Source organism: Peromyscus maniculatus, chromosome 9 (genome assembly GCF_049852395.1).
Source record: "Peromyscus maniculatus bairdii isolate BWxNUB_F1_BW_parent chromosome 9, HU_Pman_BW_mat_3.1, whole genome shotgun sequence".
Classification (NCBI taxonomy): domain Eukaryota; kingdom Metazoa; phylum Chordata; class Mammalia; order Rodentia; family Cricetidae; genus Peromyscus; species Peromyscus maniculatus.
The window spans coordinates 2160181-2182749 of NC_134860.1; the positions used below are offsets into that span (position 1 = coordinate 2160181).

The window sequence follows — 22569 nt, forward strand, 5'->3', positions numbered from 1 at the left end:
CCCCCGACCCCCAGAAGGAATCCAGTTATGTGGGAGTTCAAATCCACGCAGCCTCCACCTCCAGCCCTTCCACTTTCCTTTCCTGGTCACACTGGATTCATTTATTCGGGGGGGGGGGGGGGGGTACCACACCAGCCAGGGCCTGGCCTGCTTTCCTCTGGGAGTCCTTGGTTTTTCATCCTCTCTTTCTAACCACATTTCCACAGTTTTGTTTGTTTGTGTGTTTGTTTTCTACTGAGCCTGGGATCTTGGGAAGAAGGGATTAGGGTTGGACAGACCCTATTGTAATCTGTCTCTTGGTTAATGCCTGGTCTTCATAAAAACAGTAAGAGTAAATGCAGACAAGAAGATAAAAGTCAAAGGCATGAGTAAACAGTATAGAAAACTGCAACACCAAAACAAGAGATAATTCACAAGGATAAAAGGCAAATCTTTGAGGTATTTATTAGCAAAATAAAGCTATTTTGAATTGATTCCACTAAAATTCACTAACAGCTAAACTTTAGTTCCTCTGTCACTCTGGTCATTTGCCAGAGAACTCAAGTGAATGGTTAGTGCTTCAGCATTACAGTGCTGGTGGGTTCTGGCCTCCCTGGACAGTGAAGACTTCATTTTCACGGAAAGGTCTGCTGGAATTCTCAGTCTGCCCTTGTCCTGTTACTGTAAGAGACAGGAAGCAGAGAAGACACGGACGTTGTGTTAGTGATTGGGGTTTTGGTTGCTTTGGTTGGTTTTCGTTTTTGTTTTTTAAATTAGGTTCAGAGAGAAATTTATTTAAAAGTTACAAAATTAAGTAAAAATAAGAATGAATCTGTCAGCCAGGGAATCAGTAGCTGTAATGTGACTCTACCGTCTCTGCCTTGCACCAAAAGATGGCACCAGGTCCAGACGATGGTGAAGTGAGTTCCACTGCCATGTCAGGAAGAGTGGAGCTTGGGAGCTTTGCAAGCCCAGTGGCTCTGTGGCCCTGCAGCTTTGTCCCCTTTAGATGTTGCCCTTTCACTCATCTACATAATTTACAGCTTTCGCCTCCCAAAGGGACTACATTGGGTCACCCAAATGGCCAATCCACTTTGTTCAGTAGATCCGGAGCAAAGGAGCAGTCTGCTAAAACAGTTGACCCAGTGAGAGGGTGGAATTGAACCCACGTTTCTATTTGTTCCTGTGTTACTGATTAGGGGAAATGTCTACCCCATAGTTTTGAGTAACTGCACTTGAGAGAGGTAGAAGATGTAATTGTTTTTATGTTGTACTAATAGCAATAGAGAGTATTTGTAGACTGATTCCCACATGCACACAACCCAGTGCCCATCTGGAGGTTTCATTTCAGAGACTAGAAAATGGGACTCAAGAGATGTTGCCACTTCCCCAAGGACACTTGGCTCTTAGGGGTTACACAAAATCCCTGCACAAGAGCCCTTTCAACATGGGCTAGCCTACAGCAGAGACTATAAATCATGAGAGCCAGGGGAGCTTCTGCAGGGGTAAATAGAGTGTTCCCCCTGGTACCAGTAGCCTTTCTTTAAGGCATCTTTGAGAGGTTACCTTTCTGGTACTACCTATTCAGAAAGCCCAGGAAACCGCCTGCCTCCTTCTGTAATCAAAGCAATCACTGACTTTGGACTTGGTTCATTAAGGAAGCAAAGCTGGCTGGTAAAAACTCATGTTACATTGTAATATTCATCTGTTACACAAGAAGAGATGGAAAAAATGATAGCTGCCCAAGAAGTGAAGAGCCAGGTGGGCCATGGGGCTCTCAGGGATGACGAGTCATCCAGCTTGAAGACGGTGTCCCACTGCTTCTCTTCTGCAGTGTTCTTGGACCATCTGAAGTCTTTATGTCCATTGACCCTGCCAGAGTCGGTCACTGACATTCATCAGCAGTCGGTCACTTGCCTGATCTCCTTTGATTATGTGGGTTTTCTCAAAACTTGGCTTCCAAATACCATGAGCTTAATGGAGAAGCAAAGGCATGTATGCTCAGGGGCCTCAATGGTTTTCAAGGATCAAAAAGGCATGCTAAGCAAGAATTTCCCCAGTTACCCACTTCCTTCGCTGTTCATTCCAGACTTACCAGGTCAGACCCAGCTCATCGTTGATAGTTTGTATTGTGTAAGATGGACTTGGGGAAACTCAGAAATGAGAAACTTTTTTGTTGTTGTTGTTGTAACTAAAGCAGAAGTCCATTTTAGGTTTAGATTGAGATTCTTTGGGGCACACCTACCTACTTGAGAATAGGGTGCTCCTTAAAAAGTTTCCTCTTGCAGAAATGCAGACATGCCTTTCAGTCCCCTTGAGTTAAGGCGTGGGCTTAGAGGGATAATGTGCCCTGGATTTAGCTTCAGTTTAAGCCTTTGTGTTGCTGACAGGGCTGAAAAGGGGCAGGTAATCACTAGTACAATGTGTCATCTTCTCTCTCTTCTCTTATGAAATAAGTACTGGCCTTTAGGGTTTTTTTTTTTTTTTTTTTTTTTTTTAGCAACTTAATAATTTCTTTTAAGTGAAAGAAAACTATCACCATTTTCCTTGAGCCTTATATTTTCAGAGAGAAATCTCCATGAAAAAGATGGAAGAAGGCTGGATGGCTGACATAGGGACAGTGTGTTTCCATTTACACTGATACTTTGACTTCTCTGACAGATGTTGAATGGCTGACTTTCAATGTCAGGAAGCTTGAAAGAGAGGCCTGAGGATGGTCATTGTCTCTGTGGGTGGCTTCGGGATCGTGTGCACAGAGCTTCTCATTTCTTTCCTGCCCTTATCATACCCAAAACCACCAAAATAGTCAGCGTGGTTTTTGTCCACTTTAGGATGAGCCCAGCAGAGGCCCACGTGAAATAGGCATTCTTTATTCCCATTCTCTGGGGTGGGGGGAGCTTAGTCGGTGCCCTGAGCCATGGCTGATGGGTGGCAGGACTGGGTGGCAGACCCTGCAACCTCTAGACTCTGTGTAACTAGACCTGTCTCGTCACCACCGGAAGTCAGTCAGTTTTTCCCACAGAGTGCCTCTTCTGGCCACTACTTCCTATCTGTCCTAGTATACTTCTAGGGTGACCCCCACACCTCCAGCTTCTGGGAGCAATTCCCTTGACTCTCAACCCTGGGAGCCTGTCTAACCCACAGGCCCCACTCAGTTGGGACAACTCAGCAGTCTCCTCCCTGTTTCTAGTTGCTCAGGTTCAGTCTCCAGCACGGTCTCCAGGTTCAGTCTTCAGGTACGGTCCTCAGATCCCCTCCTGGATGGTTCCCTGCATAGTTTTTATGAATATTCTACCACTCCCGGATAATGGGGTACTTTTCCCCTTCTGAAAATGGCTTTTTCCCCGGTTCTTGTGATTGTGGCTTGCCTTTATTCTCTTCCTAAATCCTTCTCTGGAAGTCAGCTTTCCAGGGTTTCCTCAGGAGCCTCCTCTAAGTTTTTGAAGTTGGCCTTGTCCCCCTTTCCTGACCTATTGAAGCTCTCAGAGGCTGGGTTCAATTTTCTGAGAGTTTAGAGGCCACCTTTCCTCAGACCTTCCTCTTTATCCCCATAGTGTCCCTCCTGCGATCTTGTGCAGGGTTTTGTTTTTTGTTTTGGTTTTGTTTTTTTAATGATAAGGCAATGCTCTGTACCCTGTTTTGGCTTTTCTTTGGAGGGAGCTAAAATGTAATAGTCAGGGCCGCTGTTTGTTGAGCGGTGCACAGGTACTGGGTACTGTTACATGCTCCTCCTCGAGTCTTCACAGTGCTTCTGGACCCTAGACCGACTTGAGCTTCCTCTGTCAGAGGAGACCGAAGGGTCTTCTCCCACACCGGGACCTGACGCAGGCAGCGGGACTTTGACCCCTGTGCTCTGTGGCTTTTTGCCATCCTCCACTACTTGCAAGGAGACTTGTACCTGAGCCTGGGGACAAAGGAGAGAAAGCAGCCTCTTTTGTTCCCAGGCTTTCTGCAGGAGTGGGTTCTGAGCACCTCCCTTGGTGCTGGCGTGGAGCTGGAGAGCTGGGTGTTGAATTGGGATGTTCGGTTTTTAAAAGCTTTGCAAGTTTATGTGAGTGCTGTCCAAATCCCCCTCAGAGTCCGCCTGACGTTGGCAGGGTGGATGTAACCCCAGCCCTTCCTGCTCCCGCCTCTTAGGAACACGGGCCTCTTCTATTTGCTTTTAGATGCTGTAATCCTTTTTGGAATAAAATAGAGTATAAACAAACAAAGCTGGATATTTTACATTTTTAATAGCAGCAAAGGCTTCCATAATAGTTCTGAAAATTAACTTTTTGTCATTAGGTGGTTTGTGGCCTTTTGAGCCACACTGTCACTTTCTGGCCCTGGGTTTATATAGCAGCCTACATAAGCAGCCAGTCTGGGGAAATTAATGGCAGCCAGTAATTTGCATTATGTGTGATGTAGACTTTTACATGCTGTAATGTAGTTTCCAAATACTAGCTTCCTTTTGTGGTAGATGTTTGTTCTCAGTGTTTGATTTCAAATGGAGTTTTATTAGTGGAGTGTTAGGGGATGGAAAAAACAAGGAGATAGATCAAAGGCCATTTACCTTAAAATCCAGTGTATGTCCGAATCACATTGTACTCTGAAGTCATGCCTATTCCATCACCTTTCTGACTCACCTTCACCTCAATGTCTTCCATGGTGTCAGCATGTTGCATGTTTACCAGGTGGAACTGTAGATGGTCCACCTGGATTTCCAAATAGTGCTGTTTTGATAATCAAAATTGAAGTGTTCTCTAACTCAGGAAGTGTGACCGCAGTTTCAGAATGATGCTTCCCAAGTTAGCCCCGGGGAACCTGGGTGTGGATGAGGGCACGGAGCAAATAGACACGGGGTAGTGGTTCCTATCCACTCATCCGGCTGGCTTTGGCGGAAGCATGCCACTGTACCTCCTCTCCTTTGAGCAAGGAAGGAAAAATCTCATGGCAGAGGAATACAATGCCTTGCAGGATCCTTTCGGCCTCAGCTCATCCTACTGCTGACCAGTGATGTAGAGCACTGTGGGAAGTTCCCCTGCATCTGTCTCCTCAAATCCACCCTCTGCTTTTGCTTTTCCTGATAGAAATGCTCTTCCACTTAGTTGCCTGTCCATCTCCTTGCATTTGCAAAGGCTCACACTAGAAATGCTCCTTCTCCTTGAGAAGCATCTCTGATCTCCCCTAGACCTAAAGAAGCAGAGTTACTTCTCACTGCCTTCAATATTTGTGCACATAACTATCCTGGAGTCTGTTAACACAACACTTGGCATAGTCATTATGAATATGTCTTCTTCTCCTCCGACCATTTCCTTGATCTCTCCATCCCAGGCCTAGCCCAGGGCCTGGAAAACAGTAGGTAGGCGCCTAGGGGCTCCGATAAAGGAAGACACAGCAGGATGCAATATCCCCCAAAGGCAGAAGCTGTAACCTGTCTGGGTGAAATCCCCCAATAAATTCCATTCTTTGTTGTCATCTATTCTGCTTTTCATGAGGGAGTGTTTGCACCACATGAAAAGTAAAAGCAAGCACTCCTGTCAGAGTCACACTGGCCACTGGAAAGCCCAGCTTTTCCTAGCTGGGTATTTAGCCAGCCCACCACTTAGGTGTTTGTTTTGTTTTGTATTTTAATGATAGAGTGTCTCACGGGGTGTTATCTCTTCCTCTTATGTATTTGGAGAAGAATAGATGATCAAAGATACCAACTCTAGGAGAGGATTTAAAGTCAAATTGTGTTTCTGTGTGAGTAGAAAAGGAGACAGGGGAGACTAGGTATGGGGTATCATGAAGTAGGGAAAATGTTTTAGAAGCTTCCTGGTGATTTTTGTATGCAGCCATCTTTCATATCCCTGGGAGATAAAATCACCATAAAGGGTCATAAACCACTGTCAGGGTATTTGACAAGCCCCATAGGTAGTTGTTCCAAGCCAGTAAAAGCATCTTAATTGACCCAAATGACAACAGTTATGTTATAAATATCTAGAATTTATGGCCTGAGAAGGCATAATCAAGTCTTCCATCAGTTAAGTCTGCATAGGAGAAGCTTGAGGATTTAAGATAGAGCTGCAAGTTGGGGGAAATGGGATTAGCCTTAACTTTATGACAGACACCAAGCTAAGTGGATCTCAGTGCTTTCAAGTTCCTGATCCTCAGGAGTTAAAGGCAGTGGTGTTGCATAGTTGGGAAAAGCCACCCAGACCCCTCTGGACAGCTGTCATTTTATTGGCCTTGTAAAGTCTCACATTCAGCGTGACAAATCCAAGACCATATACCTGGGAAGAAGAGATGCTTCAGACGATGTGGTGCAGAGGAAATAGACTAGAGGGGTTAGAGGGCGAAAGCCTGTGTGTTTATGCCCAGGCTTCCTAGGAATCTGCAGGGTCCCTGTGAAAAACAAGTAGATGCTGGTCCCGAGATCCATGTGGGCTGGGAGAGGATGCCTCACTGTCTCCAGTACTGGAGTACAGGAAATCGAAGGCAGACTTTTAAAATGAGTTTTTGTATCCAAACACTCCGCCTAGTTTTCAAACCAGTTAGACACTAGATTCAGATCTTTAAATTTTGATTTGCTTTCTAATTATTTTATTGGAAGAGATGTGTTACTATCAAGCAGGGCTACCACTTTGAAAGCAGAAATTAAGATAAAACCAGTCTGGAAAAGAGTGCCATAGTTTAAATAAACTTGATAATGCTGCTCAGCCACACAATGGCCCGGGGGACCCACTGGCCAATAGAGTGGAGCTGTCTTCAAGGTGAAAGACAAACAGCCTAACCCTAATTTGTAGGCTTCAAACGTGACGGTCACTTGCTTGGCCATGAAGGGCTCATGTTATAAAATACTGCCATCTATGAAGTCAGGAAACTTTCTTAAATGAATTTAAGAACAGCCCTTCAAATAAAGCTGCAGATAAAATCCATAGAGAGGTCATTTGTGTTTGAACTTCAGAGATGAAGCTTATCCCTGATAAATCTGATCCTTCAGTAAGCATTCTGGGGCTCTGGCGGACATACCTCAAACACTGAAGCAGTGTTGCTCATAGAAATCCTTTCAACTTCTGCTTACTCCATCCATTGGTCAAGAGGTCTCCCAACATTCATCCAGACAATCCTTACACACATCCGCGTTCTAACAGTTTCTTGAGACCAGTTAGGTTCCAAGTTATGCGCTCCCTTTCTTCCTTCTCAGGAGTATGGAACAGAACTTCAGTTGGGAGTGTGTTTTGGTCCAGATTTCCTATGTACTTCCATACCCTTCAACAGTACATCTCCCAAATCTGAAACTCCATGGCTCACACTGTGGGAGCAATAGAAAATCTGGACCTGATTATGAGATGATGAAGCAGGGAGATGCAGGCATGTGAGGGGATCAGTGTACAAACGTATAAGCCCTGATGCAGCCCAGCCCGCTGCGAAGGACAGATCGTTTTGGGTTTGAACCCTGCTTGTACATTTCAGCCTAATGAAGTCTAGCATTTGCTTTGTGTGGCGCTTGGGGAGCTTTTGGTGTTAACAGAATTCTTTTCTAAAGAAATTCCTTTGGATCCCTTCAGAATTTGTCCTGTTTCCAGGTTCCAATAGGAAAAACATGGACAAGATTTTAATAGAAAAATAGCGCTCCAGGTTTTTTACTTGGCAATCTCCCTGCTCCAGGGCTGCTCTGGCTCAAGTACACGAGCGGGTCAGTGTGGTGGAGAATCTCAGGGCATTTGTCTCCTGGCGGAAGGGACAGGAGAAACAGGAGCTACCCAGGAAGGTTGTTGCTGAGAAGTGAGCCTACAGCCAGTGTCTCCATTTAGTTCTCATTTTGCTGGAGATTTTGCTCCATCTAAAATCATGTGTTATCACATGTGTCCTGTGTTCATTTCTCTCAGATGAAAGGAAGCAAGGTCTTCCCTTGACATCTCAGACATGGCTGTCTTCCTGTTGCTGGGGAGAATAGTGGTGGTGTGGTTGGGAGGTGGGTAGGGTTTTTTGAGGGATGTATGTGTGTATGTTTTAACTGATTTCTAAAGATAATATGTCTTAGGGTTACTATTACTCTGAAGAAATACTACGACCTAAAGCAAGTTGGGAAGGAGAAGGTTTGTTTGGCTTCTACTTCCACATTGTAGTTGATCGATCACTGAAGGAAGTCAGGACAGGAACTCAAACAGGGCAGGAACGAGGAGGCAGGAGCTGATGCAGAGGCTGTGGAGGGGTACTGCTTACTAGATTGCTCCCATGACTTGTTCAGCCTGCTTTCTTACAGAACCCAGGACCACCACCCCAGGGTGGTAGCACCTACTATGGGCTGAGTCCTCCCACACCAATCACTAATTAAGAAAATGCCCTGCAGGCTTGCCTATAGCCTAGTGTCATAGAGGCATTTCCTCAATTGAGGTTCCTTCCTTCCATTGACTATAGCATGCATCATGTTGACATAAAACTAGCCAGCATATAACATATATTTATTATTAAAAATGTTAAATGATTGGAGCTGGGATGATGGCTCGCACATCAGGTGGAGGTGGTTGTCGCCAGCCCTGAAGACCTGTGTGATCACTGCGGCCCACACCTAGCCAAGAAGGAGCCAACTCCACGAGATGTCCTCTGACCCCCAGCACTGCAGAAGTTAATCAGTGATTAAATCATACAAGTCTCTGTATAAAAAAAAAGTCAAAATCCCCTCAAATCCACCACATAGAAATGCTAACATTTCAGGGAACTAGACGTTGTTTTACTTTTTCTATAGCCTGATGAAAAAGAATGAGATTGTATTATGAAAGTTGCTGTAACTGCCCTTTGAAGTTCACACTGTGTGCTGTGTGCGGCATGCTGTGTGCCACGCACACACACTGATGTGTGCACCCAGCATCATTGCCGTTATCTATCCAGCCCTTGTTAAAATGCCGCCTGTTAGACCCCCGAAGTTCCCTGTGCTTAACCTTTATTTGTTTATCCTATGGTTTCTTTAAAATAAATCCATAAAGTGAAATTTCACATTGATAAAGGGAAATGTTGTGAACTGACTTCTGGGGGGGGGGGGGTTTGCCACGCCCCCCACTGCTGGTCTCCAGTGTTCCCGGCTTCCTAGCTTTTTGTTTTCTGTTTAATTCCAGTAAGTGCAGAATGCTTGGATTGTTTCCACCACTTGGTGATGTTTTGTAAATTAACAGAAACTGCCACAAAGTGAAACTTCCAAGTCCCTTCAAGGAGAGATGCCCTTGTGGAAGTAAAGAGGGTCTTGGTTTCTCACCTGTCACTACAGTCCCTTAAACTTGTGCTTTCTTTGGAGGTAAGATTGGTGTCTTCAGTCCGTGAGGGGAAATTCCCAGTGCTGGGAATGAGCAGGGCCCACCACCCTCGCTTCAGCCTTTACAAACACCCAAAGGAAAACTTGGCTAATGGGTCAATTTTTGCTGGCCATACGTTTTAAATCTGGGATTTCTTAGTCATTGAAGGGTTGAGGCTCAGGCCCTTTTATCCTTTTATTAGTGAATTCACTGAAGTGTAGGCAGACAGAAAGCGTTCAAGTGGCCGCAGATAAACTTGTTAAATCCTTGGGAGTCTTTCCTTCTTGCTCTGGGCGTTTATCATCGTGGTGGAGTTAAAAGGCAATTAGGCCTGTAGGTCTTTGCTGGTTTGTTTATTGGCCTTTTACACACGGGTGTTGAAGAGACAGGGGCCAATTCCTTATTCCAATTCTGATGGCCAGAGGGGAAGGAGACCTCAGCCCAGCAATGTAGGTCTCCTTGAAAGACAGACTTGGCAGAAAGTGGGAGGAAAATCATTTCAATATAGTACCTGTTCCCCACAATGCTCATTGTTGGTGGAAAATGCAGTCCTCGATGGTTCCATGCTGTGTTCCATTTCCTGGGAAATGGTTTTATGGAGGAGCATTTGATGAAAAAGTTTGCTCTAATTGTTCACTGCCCCAAGGTGTTAGGGAAGGTGGGGGCATCCTGGAAATGTTCCTTTCCAGTCTCTGGAGTACACACACGCGCGCACGCACACACACACACACACACACACACACACACACACACACACACACGATAAAGGAGTGCCAACAGTTTGAAAGCAGGTGGGGGCAGATTTCCACTCAGCACCCTGCCCCCCCCCAATCCCCACTCCTCACTACCCCGACCCCTGTTCTCCCAGTCTCTCTAGTCAAGATGAACTTAGAAAAATTCATGAAAGGAATCTTGGCGTTCTCCACAATGTCTCCCTTCTTCCTCTTCCCTCCATGGGCTCATGGCCTTTAGCCTACAATCCTGTGAGGGAAGTCTTGCATTGGACTAAAGTTTACCGCTGATTAACAGTCACGCCTTAGCCAAGAGACATGGCTCCTTCTGCAAACCTATCCTTGAAATCTGACTTTCCTCACTATCAACATGGGCACTTCCCGGAGGGATCCACTGGACCCTCTCTAGCTGGGTATGTTCACTAGTTTAAACACTGGACTGATGGGCCTGGGAGATGACCTAAGTCAGGTCCCCAGCACCACATAAAAAAACCAAACACAGTGGTATATGCCTGGATTCCCTTCATAGGTGAAGCCCTGAGACTCACTAGCCAGTCAGACTCACTCTAGCTGAACTGGGAAGTTCCAGGTTAGGTAAGAGACTGTCTCAAAAATAGAAGATGGATGAGCCGTGAGACAGCCCGGGGAAAAGATCCTTGCCACAAAGCTTGATGACCTGACAGATTGTTCTTGACCTTCACACATTCACTGTGGCACACACATGACCAAACACTCACATGCATGCACATTCAAACACCAAATAAAATTTTAAAAATGAAAGTGAAGAACAATTACCATGATATACCATGTTAACCTCTAGTCTCCATATACATCCATGTACATGTGCACACACATAGCCTCACAAACATGTACATGCACAGACAGAAACTCTTGTCTAACACACACACACACACACACACACACACACACACACACACACACACACAAAGGTTGAGGAGTCAGGTACTCTTGAGTTTGATCTTGGGTTCTGTGTTCTAACTTGGTGGGTCCAGTCAATTTCAGTCTCTGTAAAATTAGGACAAAGATGGTCTCTTCCATTCTGATTTGAGAAACTAAGTGTGCAGAGAGCTTATCATGGCACAGGAGACAATCAGTGATAGCTGTTATTATTTAAATGTGCTTTCTCTGACACACAGATGTAGTGTATGTTTGTGTAAACACATAGTCATAAGACAATTACCTTGAAAACAGAAAACTTGGCTATTTTTAATCTTACCCATGTAGGGTACTACTGAAGTATCAAAGCCCCAACTGTATAGAAAGAAAATCTTTGCCCCTATCCCAGACACCTGGAATGTAAGGACTTGGTTTCCACAGCTGAGGGCAATGGTCCTCCTCTCTTGAGCAGCCACTCTTATTCAAATGCGGGTTTCTTCGGAGCTGGCACCCTGCCTTAATTCTCTCCACTAAAGAAAACACAATAGATAACTGCGCCTTTTATTCCCAATGTGACCCTCCACATTCTGAAACTAATTTGCCATTGAATCTTGCCAGCCTCTGCTGGAGGACTTCCTCTGGCTGAGGAATGTGGTTCTGATTAAGGACATCCTATAAGACCCAGGAGACAGCCTGGGAAGGAAATGGGTCTGAGACAGAGAATGGATTTCTAGCCGCTCGCTCGTGGGACATGTCGTGTCAAAGACTGAAGGTGTAGGGAGTTTCTCCTTAGGAAGACTCTCGGAGAGAGGAAAAGCAAATGGCTGACAAATTGGCATCTTTTATGCAAGGCTGACAGGCAAGCAGGCCTCTTAGCAGAAAGAGGATATGCAGAGCCCTGAGGCCAAAAGGCAGGCAGCAGGCTTTTTGAAGTTCCTGCCTGCATGCCACTTCTAACAGCAAGACTTCAGCTGTATGGCCCTCCTCATAAAGATAGGAAAACCTACTTTTCAACTCAAATATCATAGTTCAAAAAAGTGATATTTCATTTCCCTCCCTAGCACTTGCACTGAGGCAGACTTCTGTTCTGCATAGAAGAAGCAGGCTGGGTTTTTAATCCCTGCTGTTCTGTGAACTGAGCTGCAAATGCTAAATTTGCCTTATTCCATGGAGGTGGTGGAGAGTTCCCCCTTGGGCCCTGCTAAGCACTGACTGGCCCCTGCCCTGACTAGTGGGTAACTCAGGAACTTGGGATACCCCACTTGCTCCCCCTGGCCTGACGGGGTGGGCATCTGTGGCAGCAAAGACAATAGAGGTACTGAAAGGGCAGTAGGATTTTGAAGAACGTGGAGTTTCTTTACCAAATACCTAAGAATCGACTAATAGTTGTAACTCTAATATGATTTTCTTGTTAATCTCTGTCAAAGCATGAAATCCGATATGTTAACCATGACTAAGCCGTGAAATTTGTCAACTTTGTCTGTAATTTACACGAGCTCTCTATTTTTTCTCCCCTTAAGTCTTAAACACAAAGTGTAGAACATTACTTCCCAGCATGCTCTTCCCAGCAGGCTGTTAGTATCCTTTGACAAGTAAGAACAGAGGGTATGCATTTCTCATGCTGTTTCAGGAACCAAGGACAGATAACAATAAAACGTGAAAAACGAAGTTATTTTCCTTTGAGGTGATAACCATGAACATACTACATTTGCTTAGATGTCAGTGAGTATCGATAAACATTCAAATTAGTTTTATGGTTCCTGTCAATGGACATAATAATAAACTTCCTTAAAGTGGTAGATTGTTTTGAGGAAAAAAATAATAAATGAATAAAACGTGCATTATTTCCAGTTTAGCTTCAATTATAGGTTGTATGATTAATCTCTTCAAACCAGTGTGAATATAGGCTCTCTACGTTGACTATGTGGATAAAGTTGTGTAAGGCATTTAACTGCCACCCTGCCCCTGGCTTTTTTCTTCTAAAAGGCTAATTTGTAGGTAGCTTTAAAGCTGTATGAGGCTTAGAGCTGGACACACCTGCCCTTTGCCCATTGAGGCCAGTACCTCACTCAGCAGGCCATGTTTAGTCACTTGGCTACCCCAGGAGAAAGTTAACTTCAGAAAACTGAAAGAAAATGGAGGAACAATGGGCAGTTTGGAGCAGTGGACAGCTTTCCCTGTGTAGGAGAGCAGCTGGCGAGGAGAAAGGAATGCTGGAGAATGGGCAAGTGATCAGGCTGGGATGTCATTCTCTTCTGTCCCTGCCAAACCCTTTTCTCTTAGACTCAAAGGAAAATGTCCCAGAACCTCCCCAACTGTTTCCTGACCTCTGCGCTGCAGATCCTGGATCTGATAATCAGATGGTTTAGAACTAAGAGCGCTTTGTCAACTTGGGTCACCGCATAGCCAGTGCTTTAAAACTTTTTTTTTTTTAAATACAAATCTTGGACAGTGCTCCAGAACCTAAGAGAGCCCTTCCCAGAAACCTGGCTGCTGGGTCTGAAGGACAGGACCTGTGCAAACAGTCAAGCTGGCCTGTTCATTCATCAACAATGAAGCCAGAGCCCATGGAACCTAGCCAGTTGCTCTACTGCTCAGCTTATCCATGGTGCCCAGCACCCAGCCATGTCTGCCCACTTTACAGTTTCTCACCGTGGCCCAGCCTCTTCCATTCCCACCCAAATATGAGAGAGGAATCCCAAGGCAGAGGACTTCGGGGTGCTTGTGGTCCCATTGGAAATCTCTTGGACCCTTAAATAGCCTGTGGCTATCAGAGGACCTACAGATGCTCTTACCACCTCAAAAGCAGTGCTTTGTAAAAGCATGGAACTGGAAAAAGGACTTTCTTATGGAGAGGGTCCACAACTTTTACCAAATGCTCTCAAATTTGTGACCCCCCCAAAAGGGTCAAGAATGATTTCCCTATAATTTGTGCCCCTAAAAGTCACTTTGCCAGTTCTGATTGTGAGTTGCAAGGTTAACAATTACATCCACTTTAACCTTTCAAGGCAAATGTAGCATATAATCCTCTGAGTGCCTGAGATCCCAGGCTTGCTTGTAAAACAGCAATTGGGTTGTGAATTCCTTAAGTTGTCTCTGCAGCTGAATTCTAACTAGAGCCAGGTTCTGACTATCTTAGAGCTGAGAGGCTACAAATCTATTGAAATAGTTCAGGTTTCTTTATAATGACCCGTTCATTCTGAACAACGAACAATCAGTTCTTGGCTTAATTCTGTTTTGGTCTTAGATTAGGATTGCCAGATTTAGCAAGTATCGGAAGGCTTGGGAGTGTTAGAGCAATTGGCTGGGTTAAAAACATGTTCTGTTTGCAGAATTCTGGTTCAGTTCCCAGTGTCCACATAGAGGCTAACAGCAAGCTGTAACTCCCATTTGGAAGGGTATGAACACCCTCTTCTAGTCTCTTCAGGCACCAGGCAAGCATGTGGTGTACCTTCATACATGTAGGCAGAAGACTCGTGCACATAAAAAATAAAAGGAAATAAATGAATGTAAAATCATGGAGCTTGAGAGATGGTTCAATGGATAAGAGCAGGAGCTTCTCTGGCAGTTCAGTTCCAAGCATCCACATCAGACAACTCACAACCACCTCTAAATCTAGCTCCAGAGAAGCCAATGTCTTTTACCTCTATTGGAAACCTGTACTCACATGCAATCTCCAGTCACACGCGCGCACACACACACACACACACACACACACACACACACACACACACACACTCTAAAGGTACATTTTTTAAAAAAATGTACTTTTCTATTAGCCTTTTTTGTTATAGAAATTAGGCAACATTTTCAGTAAACAATGACAGGTTCAGGGGTCAGGGACAAGGATCATAGAAATGTTCTAAAACTGGAATTAATTTAGTCAAAATCATTGAATTTCACACTCAAGAGCATGAACTTGATGATGAATTACATTTCAGAAAATTGTTAGAAACTTAAGGCTAGCATCGTTTAGTTTTTCTTTATTAATAGGATGAAAGCCATAAATCTATGCATCCGAATGAAAGAAACTCTTAGGATCTGTGCTATACTTTGGTAAAATTTCTGGGCCCACAGAAGCTCATCCCCAGATGACAACTGATGCCCCTCCTGGGATTCTGTCCACTGCTGGGCAGTGGCGGTAAGGCTCCTCACTAGCCAAAGTGAAGAGCTGTGGCTTTTGGAAGTGTCCTGTTGTGGACTCTCACAGCGATCCATTGGGGCAGCTGGGCTTTCATGCTGAAAGCACAGACAGAGGGCGGTACCTGTCTTGTGGGTGGGATGGAGCTTGGGGTCTGTTTAAGAAGCAGAAGCACATGCTTGCTGAAGCAGGCTGACACTCCCTTCCTAACAAGAGTGGTGCAAACAGGTGTCTGTGTACCATTGCTGCAGGCTCCGCTAGGAAACCCCTTTATCAACACCCACAAAACTCATGTGTGACTTTAGTGTCAGGTACTCTGAGGAGCACACATGGGCCGGGATGTGAGATAGGAAGGTTGTTGAGTTAGGGCACTGGTTTCCAAGAACAGAGTGACTGTGAAGGAGATCACACTAGTCTGTAAGAACAGAGTGACTGTGAAGGAGAATACACCAGTCTACAAGAACAGAGTGACTGTGAAGGAGATCACACCAGTCTACAAGAACAGAGTGACTGTGAAGGAGAACACACCTGTCTACAAGAACAGAGTGACTGTGAAGGAGATCACACCAGTCTACAAGAACAGAGTGACTGTGAAGGAGATCACACCAGTCTACAAGAACAGAGTGACTGTGAAGGAGAACACACCAGTCTACAAGAACAGAGTGACTGTGAAAGAGAACACACCAGTCTACAAGAACAGAGTGACTGTGAAAGAGAACACACCAGTCTGTAAGAACAGAGTGACTGTGAAGGAGATCACACTGGTCTACAAGAACAGAGTGACTGTGAAGGAGATCACACCAGTCTACAAGAACAGAGTGACTGTGAAGGAGATCACACCGGTCTACAAGAACAGAGTGACTGTGAAGGAGAACACACCAGTCTGTAAGAACAGAGTGACTGTGAAGGAGATCACACTGGTCTACAAGAACAGAGTGACTGTGAAGGAGATCACACCAGTCTGTAAGAACAGAGTGACTGTGAAGGAGATCACACTGGTCTACAAGAACAGAGTGACTGTGAAGGAGAACACACCAGTCTGTAAGAACAGAGTGACTGTGAAGGAGAACACACCGGTCTACAAGAACAGAGTGACTGTGAAGGAGATCACACTAGTCTACAAGAACAGAGTGACTGTGAAGGAGAACATACTAGTCTACAAGAACAGAGTGACTGTGAAGGAGATCACACTGGTCTACAAGAACAGAGTGACTGTGAAGGTGAACACACCTGTCTACAAGAACAGAGTGACTGTGAAGGAGATCACACCTGTCTACAAGAACAGAGTGACTGTGAAGGAGATCACACCAGTCTACAACAACTACAAGAACAGAGTGACTGTGAAGGAGATCACACCGGTCTACAAGAACAGAGTGACTGTGAAGGATCACACCGGTCTACAAGAACAGAGTGACTGTGAAGGTGAACACACCTGTCTACAAGAACAGACTGACTGTGAAAGAGAACACACTGGTCTACAAGAACAGAGTGACTGTGAAGGATCACACCGGTCTACAAGAACAGTGACTGTGAAGGAGAACACACTGGTCTATAAGAACAGAGTAACTGTGAAGGAGATCACACCAGTCTACAAGAACAGAGTGACTGTGAAGGAGATCACACCAGTCTACAAGAACAGAGTGACTGTGAAGGAGAACACACCGGTCTACAAGAACAGATTGACTGTAAAACTCTTTAAGCTTGAGGCCTACCTCCTTTAGAGTTAATCACCATCCTCTTGAAGCAGCTATTGGCTTATGGGACTTAGGAGAATCACTTTAGCTTCTGCTAGACCAGTGGTTCTCAACCTTCCTAATGCTGTGACCCTCTAATACAGTCCCTCATGTTGTGGTCACCCCCAGCCATGAAATGCTCCCATTGCTACTTTATAACTGTAACTTGCTACTGTTATGAATCATAATGTAAATATCTGATATGCAGGATTTCTGATATGCAACCCCTTCACCACCCACAGGTTGAGAACCGCTCTGCTGGGACCTCAAGCCAAGCTCTTCTATTTTTCTCTGACTGTTCTAAATGTTATTTAACCAATAGTGGAAAGGAAAGAAAAAGGAAAAGAAACAACTGGAGAGGTGCTAAAGCCCCGCCCCCCAGAGACCCTTTCTTCGTGTTCTTTGTCCACTTGAGACATGTCTCCTTCTGCAGTCAGATGTTGTAGAGGTCAGTGAGACATGGAGGCAGTTGGACGGTAAGGAACAAGAAGGATGAGAACAGTGGACAAGTTGATAGCGAGAGCTGAGGCTGCCTTAGACTTGAGGGAGCTCAGAGGACCTTTCTAGGAGACCTTCTAGCTCTCTACCTTGGACAATTTCTAACTAGACAGTTGCTAAGACCCAAATATTTTCATTCCAGTAAGCTGCAACAAGGCCCAGTCTTCACACATAAACTAACATGATTCTTCTAACTTTACTTGATGTGAGCTCAGGATCCTGAGATGGAAAGAAATCAGAGCCTAGAATCAAGAGCTCCACTGGGTGGGGGGGTTGCCTTCCAGCTAAACAGAGAGCTAATTGGTTGTCCTCATTGAGGGGAGGTCAAGCTAATTGAGTCTTCTTCCCAGTGTAGCAATGGACGTGTTAATTCAGTGAGTCCTACCTTATTTTCTCATTCAATCCACTGGTGAGGGTGGCACCTTGGCCATTCTACTCTTAATCATTTATATTACAGTGCAAACAGGTGCCTTTCTTTGGAAAAAACTCCACAAAACCATCGATTTTGCTGCTTTTAAATGTCTTCTCTCACATGTCCAAATAAGTGAGGTTTCACCACTTTTGGTTGTTTCTCCTTCTATTTCTCCTTCTCTTCCTCCTCCTCCTCCTCCTCCTTCTTCTATAAAGTGGGTGACTTTTAGGTCTTTGTTAAAGAGGCCATTTTTTTGAGGCCCACTCCTCTTTCATGTTTTTGGTCAAACCTGAGTGTGAGGAGTACAGCAATAATCTTAAAGTTCTGTTTTTGTTTTGTTTTGTTTTTCCTGAAGAAGAAGCCAAACGCTCATTTGGTAGCTCCCCATACAGAGGCCTGGCCTGTGTTCGTGATGTTCTTCTCCTCTGTGCCCTTTTCCTCTCAGTGTTTAGGCAGTACTATTTCTATTAGAAACATTTTCTCTCCACGATGATTCTGAATGGTTCAGCAAGTCTTGGAGGTCCCATGCCTGTAACAGATAATAGTGTGGCTACTTTGGGCTTTTTTTTTTTTTTTACTTCAGTTGTCTCACCGTAGGGCTGTTTTACATGGTTTCTGTAAAGTACTGGAGAAAATGGTGTTTCTCTCTTACTGAGACCACAGTACTACAAGACATCATGTTCTTAAGGATGCTGTGAGTGAGAGCTGGCCATTGCTCAAATGTTATATTAAAGCAGTGACTCTCAACCAGCACTGCCCCCAGCCCCCATCACTGGGCATTTGGCTCTGTTAACTAATATTTTTAATTGTCTCAGGCTGAGAAATGGGTGATACCGGCATCTGGCAGGTAGCTGAGGACACTATTGCAACCCAATATGGACAGGTGATCCTGGTAGAAAATAATGTTCTTGTCCCAAACTTACATATATTAAGTTGAAACCCTGGCATTTAAGGAATTTTTGCTCAGTTTACTTTTTCTCAAGGTCTGAGGAAAAAGAGGGAAAATACTCTATTTTTTATGAATTCTACATCCCATGTGGATCCAGGCATTACTGAGCACAAGGAGTACCCCTAAGCTGGGCAAAGTGCACAATTAAGGGAGGTCTCAGCTCTAACAGCTGCCTTAACTCCAAGGAGAGACAACTTTGACAAAAGCCCAGGACTAAAAAGTTACAAGGATGTTTAGTTTGTGATAAAAATCATCTTGCAGATTAAAGTCTTTCTTCCTGCCCATAAAATGGTATGTTCTTCAAATAACTCAGAAACTGGCAGCGTTTAGCCGTGCTGTGAGTAGGGGGCCAAGCTTGTCGCCCATAGCCATGCCCCATTCATTCCGTCCTCCTTAGCAAGTGCGTCCGGGTCACCATAGTCCTCATCTTTTCTCTACTCTGTTTTAGAATTGATCCGTTTTCTAAATGTGCTGTCTGCATAAATTGACTCCTGGGGACCATGTCCCAGACCCAAGTTCTTCCTCTGTCTTTTGTCTCCATGTTCTTACTCCTTTACTGGGGCAAAGATGGTTGCTGAACACGGGTGCTTCCTCCTTTTCACATACAGGAAAGAAAAGGGAGACTCCTTCCCGAGACCCCCAGCAAAGGCTCCCTGTGTCTCATTGGCTTGGGGTCATGTGCTCATCCTAAACCAGTGCTGAGGCTAGAAGAATGCTAAGAGACAGCAGACTGTCGCTGTGACCTAGGTGTGCCCTACCCATGAGCTGGATGGAACTTGATGGGTTCATGTGGGTTGGGCTGCATGTCTGGCAGATGTGTGTGTGCCCACAAAGGGAAGTTAGGGTGAGATAGATAAGGAGAGAAAAAAGGTGCCTAGGAGAAAAATACAGCTTCACACACACACACACACACACACACACACACACACACACACACACACACACACAACTTGCTTCTAGGAAATGTGAATATAGCCCAAAGACTTACCAAAGTTCTTACCCCATTTCAGTCAGCTAGTTGACTGACTCAGACAGTGTTATGAATCTCCCAACCTCCCTTCTTAGCCACATGTAGACGTCGCTGTCCAAGAGGGATGAAAAACCCATTATCAACTGTCTTAGAATATTAGATGGACTGTGCAAACACATAGTGATGGTGACATTAGACCAAAGCAGTTCCATTCAGTTTCTGCAGTTTAGAAGTGTAGCACTAGCTCCGACCCACCCGAACAGCTGTGCCAGCCTTATTTCGGAAGCCAGCGTCTAAATTTATCCCAATCTTCATTGTCACAGGTCAGTGTGGGAAATCTTCTGAGGTCAGTGATTGAGGTAATTGGCTTGGAAACATCTCTGTTAAATGACATAATTGGTTTTAATTACGTAATTATGCCACTTAAAGTGTGGGGGTGAAAGGTTACCCTTATATTTAGCAGTGAGATCCCCCAAATGAAGCCAGGGCTTTTAAAACAGTGGGTCTTCAAAGTTCTCTATTTTTTTTTCAGAGGAAAGCCAGAGTGGGCTTGCCTTGGCACTGGTGGTTTAGGGGTGATTATCCTGCATGAGGTAGTGCCAGGTCTGCGCCTGTGTATAGGAGCCTTTGTAAGGAGAGGCAAGCGCTTCCGTAAGACCTCCTTGTGATCTGACGTTAATGAGCAGTGGGAACTCAACCGTCAGCAATTGAATCTGATTGGGCAGGGTAATTATATGATTGCCTCTGGTGTTTGCACATGCACAGGGATATTTTTATTGGAAAAAACCTAATTGCTTACTTACTTAGTTGGAGGGCAAACCTAAACAAATTTGTGTTGTCATAGGTTAAAAAGACATCGTTTCTTTGTCTCTAAAGTAGCTGCCAGCTCCCCTTCTTAGAAGTGAGTGTTTTGTTTCTTCCTGGGTTCAGTCGGGGCTATTTTCGAGCCCGGTGTTTTATGATGAATATTAGAACCTAAAGGAAAGCCCCTCACTCCAGGCTGTGAGCTTCTGGTATGACAACTTGGTGCTAGTTGCCTTTTCTACCTACAGTGGCTTCTTTCCTAGTGCACAAGCAGCTAGGACGTTGGGCAACATTCAAGCTCCCGGGACTTGTGCTTTTTGTTGTTGTTTTTGTTTTTCTCTTGTTTTCTTGCCCAGGTGGAGGCCCCTCACAACACTGGCTTCCTTAGCTGTCTAGTTTCTCTTTATTGCCTAAGACAAGTGGGAGGGACTCTGTCTATAATGGGCTTATAGAAATAAAAAACACCCAGGCTAGGAGGCACAAGATGTTCCCTCCGCAATCTCAGTCACGTGGGGCCTTGGGAGGAAAACTGAGGCACAATAGGTAAAGCCAAAGGGAGGAACTCTAGGTGCTTCTGAGTCAGACCTCTAAAATCAACCTCAAGGGAAGCTTACCTCCATTAGGTGGGCTTTAAAACAGACTCCAGAGTATTCTGGCCTCTGCTGTCTCCTCACTTCTTAGAGAACCAGTTACTTCCTAAAATTGTTCCTTTGGGGAGGCCCTCCTACCAGAAGTAGAAATACAACTGGCTTATGGGGAACAACTCATGGTGAGGACAGCAGATGCCAGATCTGGGTGCTCCGGATGGGTACAGACTGATGCGCTGGAGAACGAGGGAGAATAAAGCCCACCACCCCCACTCTACCCCACCCCACCCCCCATCCCCGTTTCCCTTGCTCTGCATCCCAGGAATTCTGCACATGCGGACCCACCCCAATCCTTTTACTTCTCAGGCTTGAAACTAAGTGGAAAACCTCCCCTGACGACTCACACACCTCTGAACTGGCTGCCTCTGTACTTGTTAGTGAGTGCTGGATTCCCAGTTCTACTGTGCTGTGATGACTTGTCTCGTTGTCTTCCCCAGCACCCCAGAATCTCCACAAGAGCAGGGCCCGTGTGTACATTCCTCGCTCCTCTCTCCACCCAGAGCCTGGCCCAGTGCTTGAGTGTATGGCGTGAATGAATGAGGAGAGGAATGTTTGCTGGGTGTCCCGGGGGAGCTGTGTGTGCTGCCTGCGGTTCCCAGCCCACGCTGTTAATACTGCTTTCTTGTCGCTTGCAATTTTCATTGCCCTAGATGATCCAGCTCAGTTGGAGGCACGTGTAGGCACAGCCAAATCTCATGCTGAACATTGATCACCTGTCCAACCTTTGCCTAGAGTGGGAGCCCCCAGTTCCTTCAAGAGATCCAACTTTACCTGTCTGTAAAGAAGAAGAGGAGGAGGAGGGAGACAGCGGGGAGGATCCAGTGGCATTGTAACACCAGAGCAGGTCCAGTGTTTACTCTTGCCCTTTTGGAGGTGGGTAACTGCAATTGATGGGGAGTGCTGGGATTAAGAGAGACTGGATAATGACCTTGGATTTGGGGACTCATTTGCATTCTTTTTTTTCTGGAGTAAAGGGATTGCACCCTATTATATTTAACTCATAGCCAGACTGTTGCTCCCTGACTCCCATCAGCATGGACTGTGGATCCAGGCCCAACAAACCCATACTACCTGTTACTGCAGCAGCCCGAGGCAGCTGTGCACCTTTTCTGCATCTGGCTGTGTGGATAGAGAGGCGGCTCATTGGCTGATGCTGTTTAGTGAGCGCTACATTGATTATTTTTCTTGCCAAGGTATTTTTGTTGTTGTTTCAACCTTCCACCCCATCCCAAATGACCTCACAGTGGAGAGATCCTGAATGACTATTGAGTAGATGCAATGCCACTTAAGAATACCCCTGCAGCCTTGCCCAAGCCTGAAACACCTCAAACCAGTTCTTCCTCGAAAACATGGACCCATGACACCTCAAGTCTCAGCCAAATGGCTTTCCTACTGAGCCCCCCAAACTCCAAGCTATCACTGAGTGTGAACTGCTCATTCTTGATTGACTTACAGGAACACTTTCTGGGTGGATCAATGCTTTCATATGGAAACCACAGTTTCACAAGATAGAACAGAATAAACCCACAGAGGTCGAAGGGCCTTGGCTGTGGT

General features: G+C 45.2%; 1 protein-coding gene across 17 annotated transcripts in view; it reads left to right on the plus strand.

Annotated features, from left to right (window-relative positions):
- The window catches only part of Erc2 (ELKS/RAB6-interacting/CAST family member 2), a 905605-nt gene that overhangs the window by 788220 nt on the left and 94816 nt on the right, over positions 1-22569 (plus strand). For 2 of the 17 annotated variants that reach the window (XR_013042143.1, XR_013042144.1), the window contains one exon: positions 21666-21888. The exons of the other annotated variants lie outside the window; for them this stretch is intronic. The gene's annotated coding sequence lies outside the window, so the exon portion shown is untranslated. The remainder of the gene's footprint in view (positions 1-21665; positions 21889-22569) is intronic. 17 annotated transcript variants of the gene reach the window in all.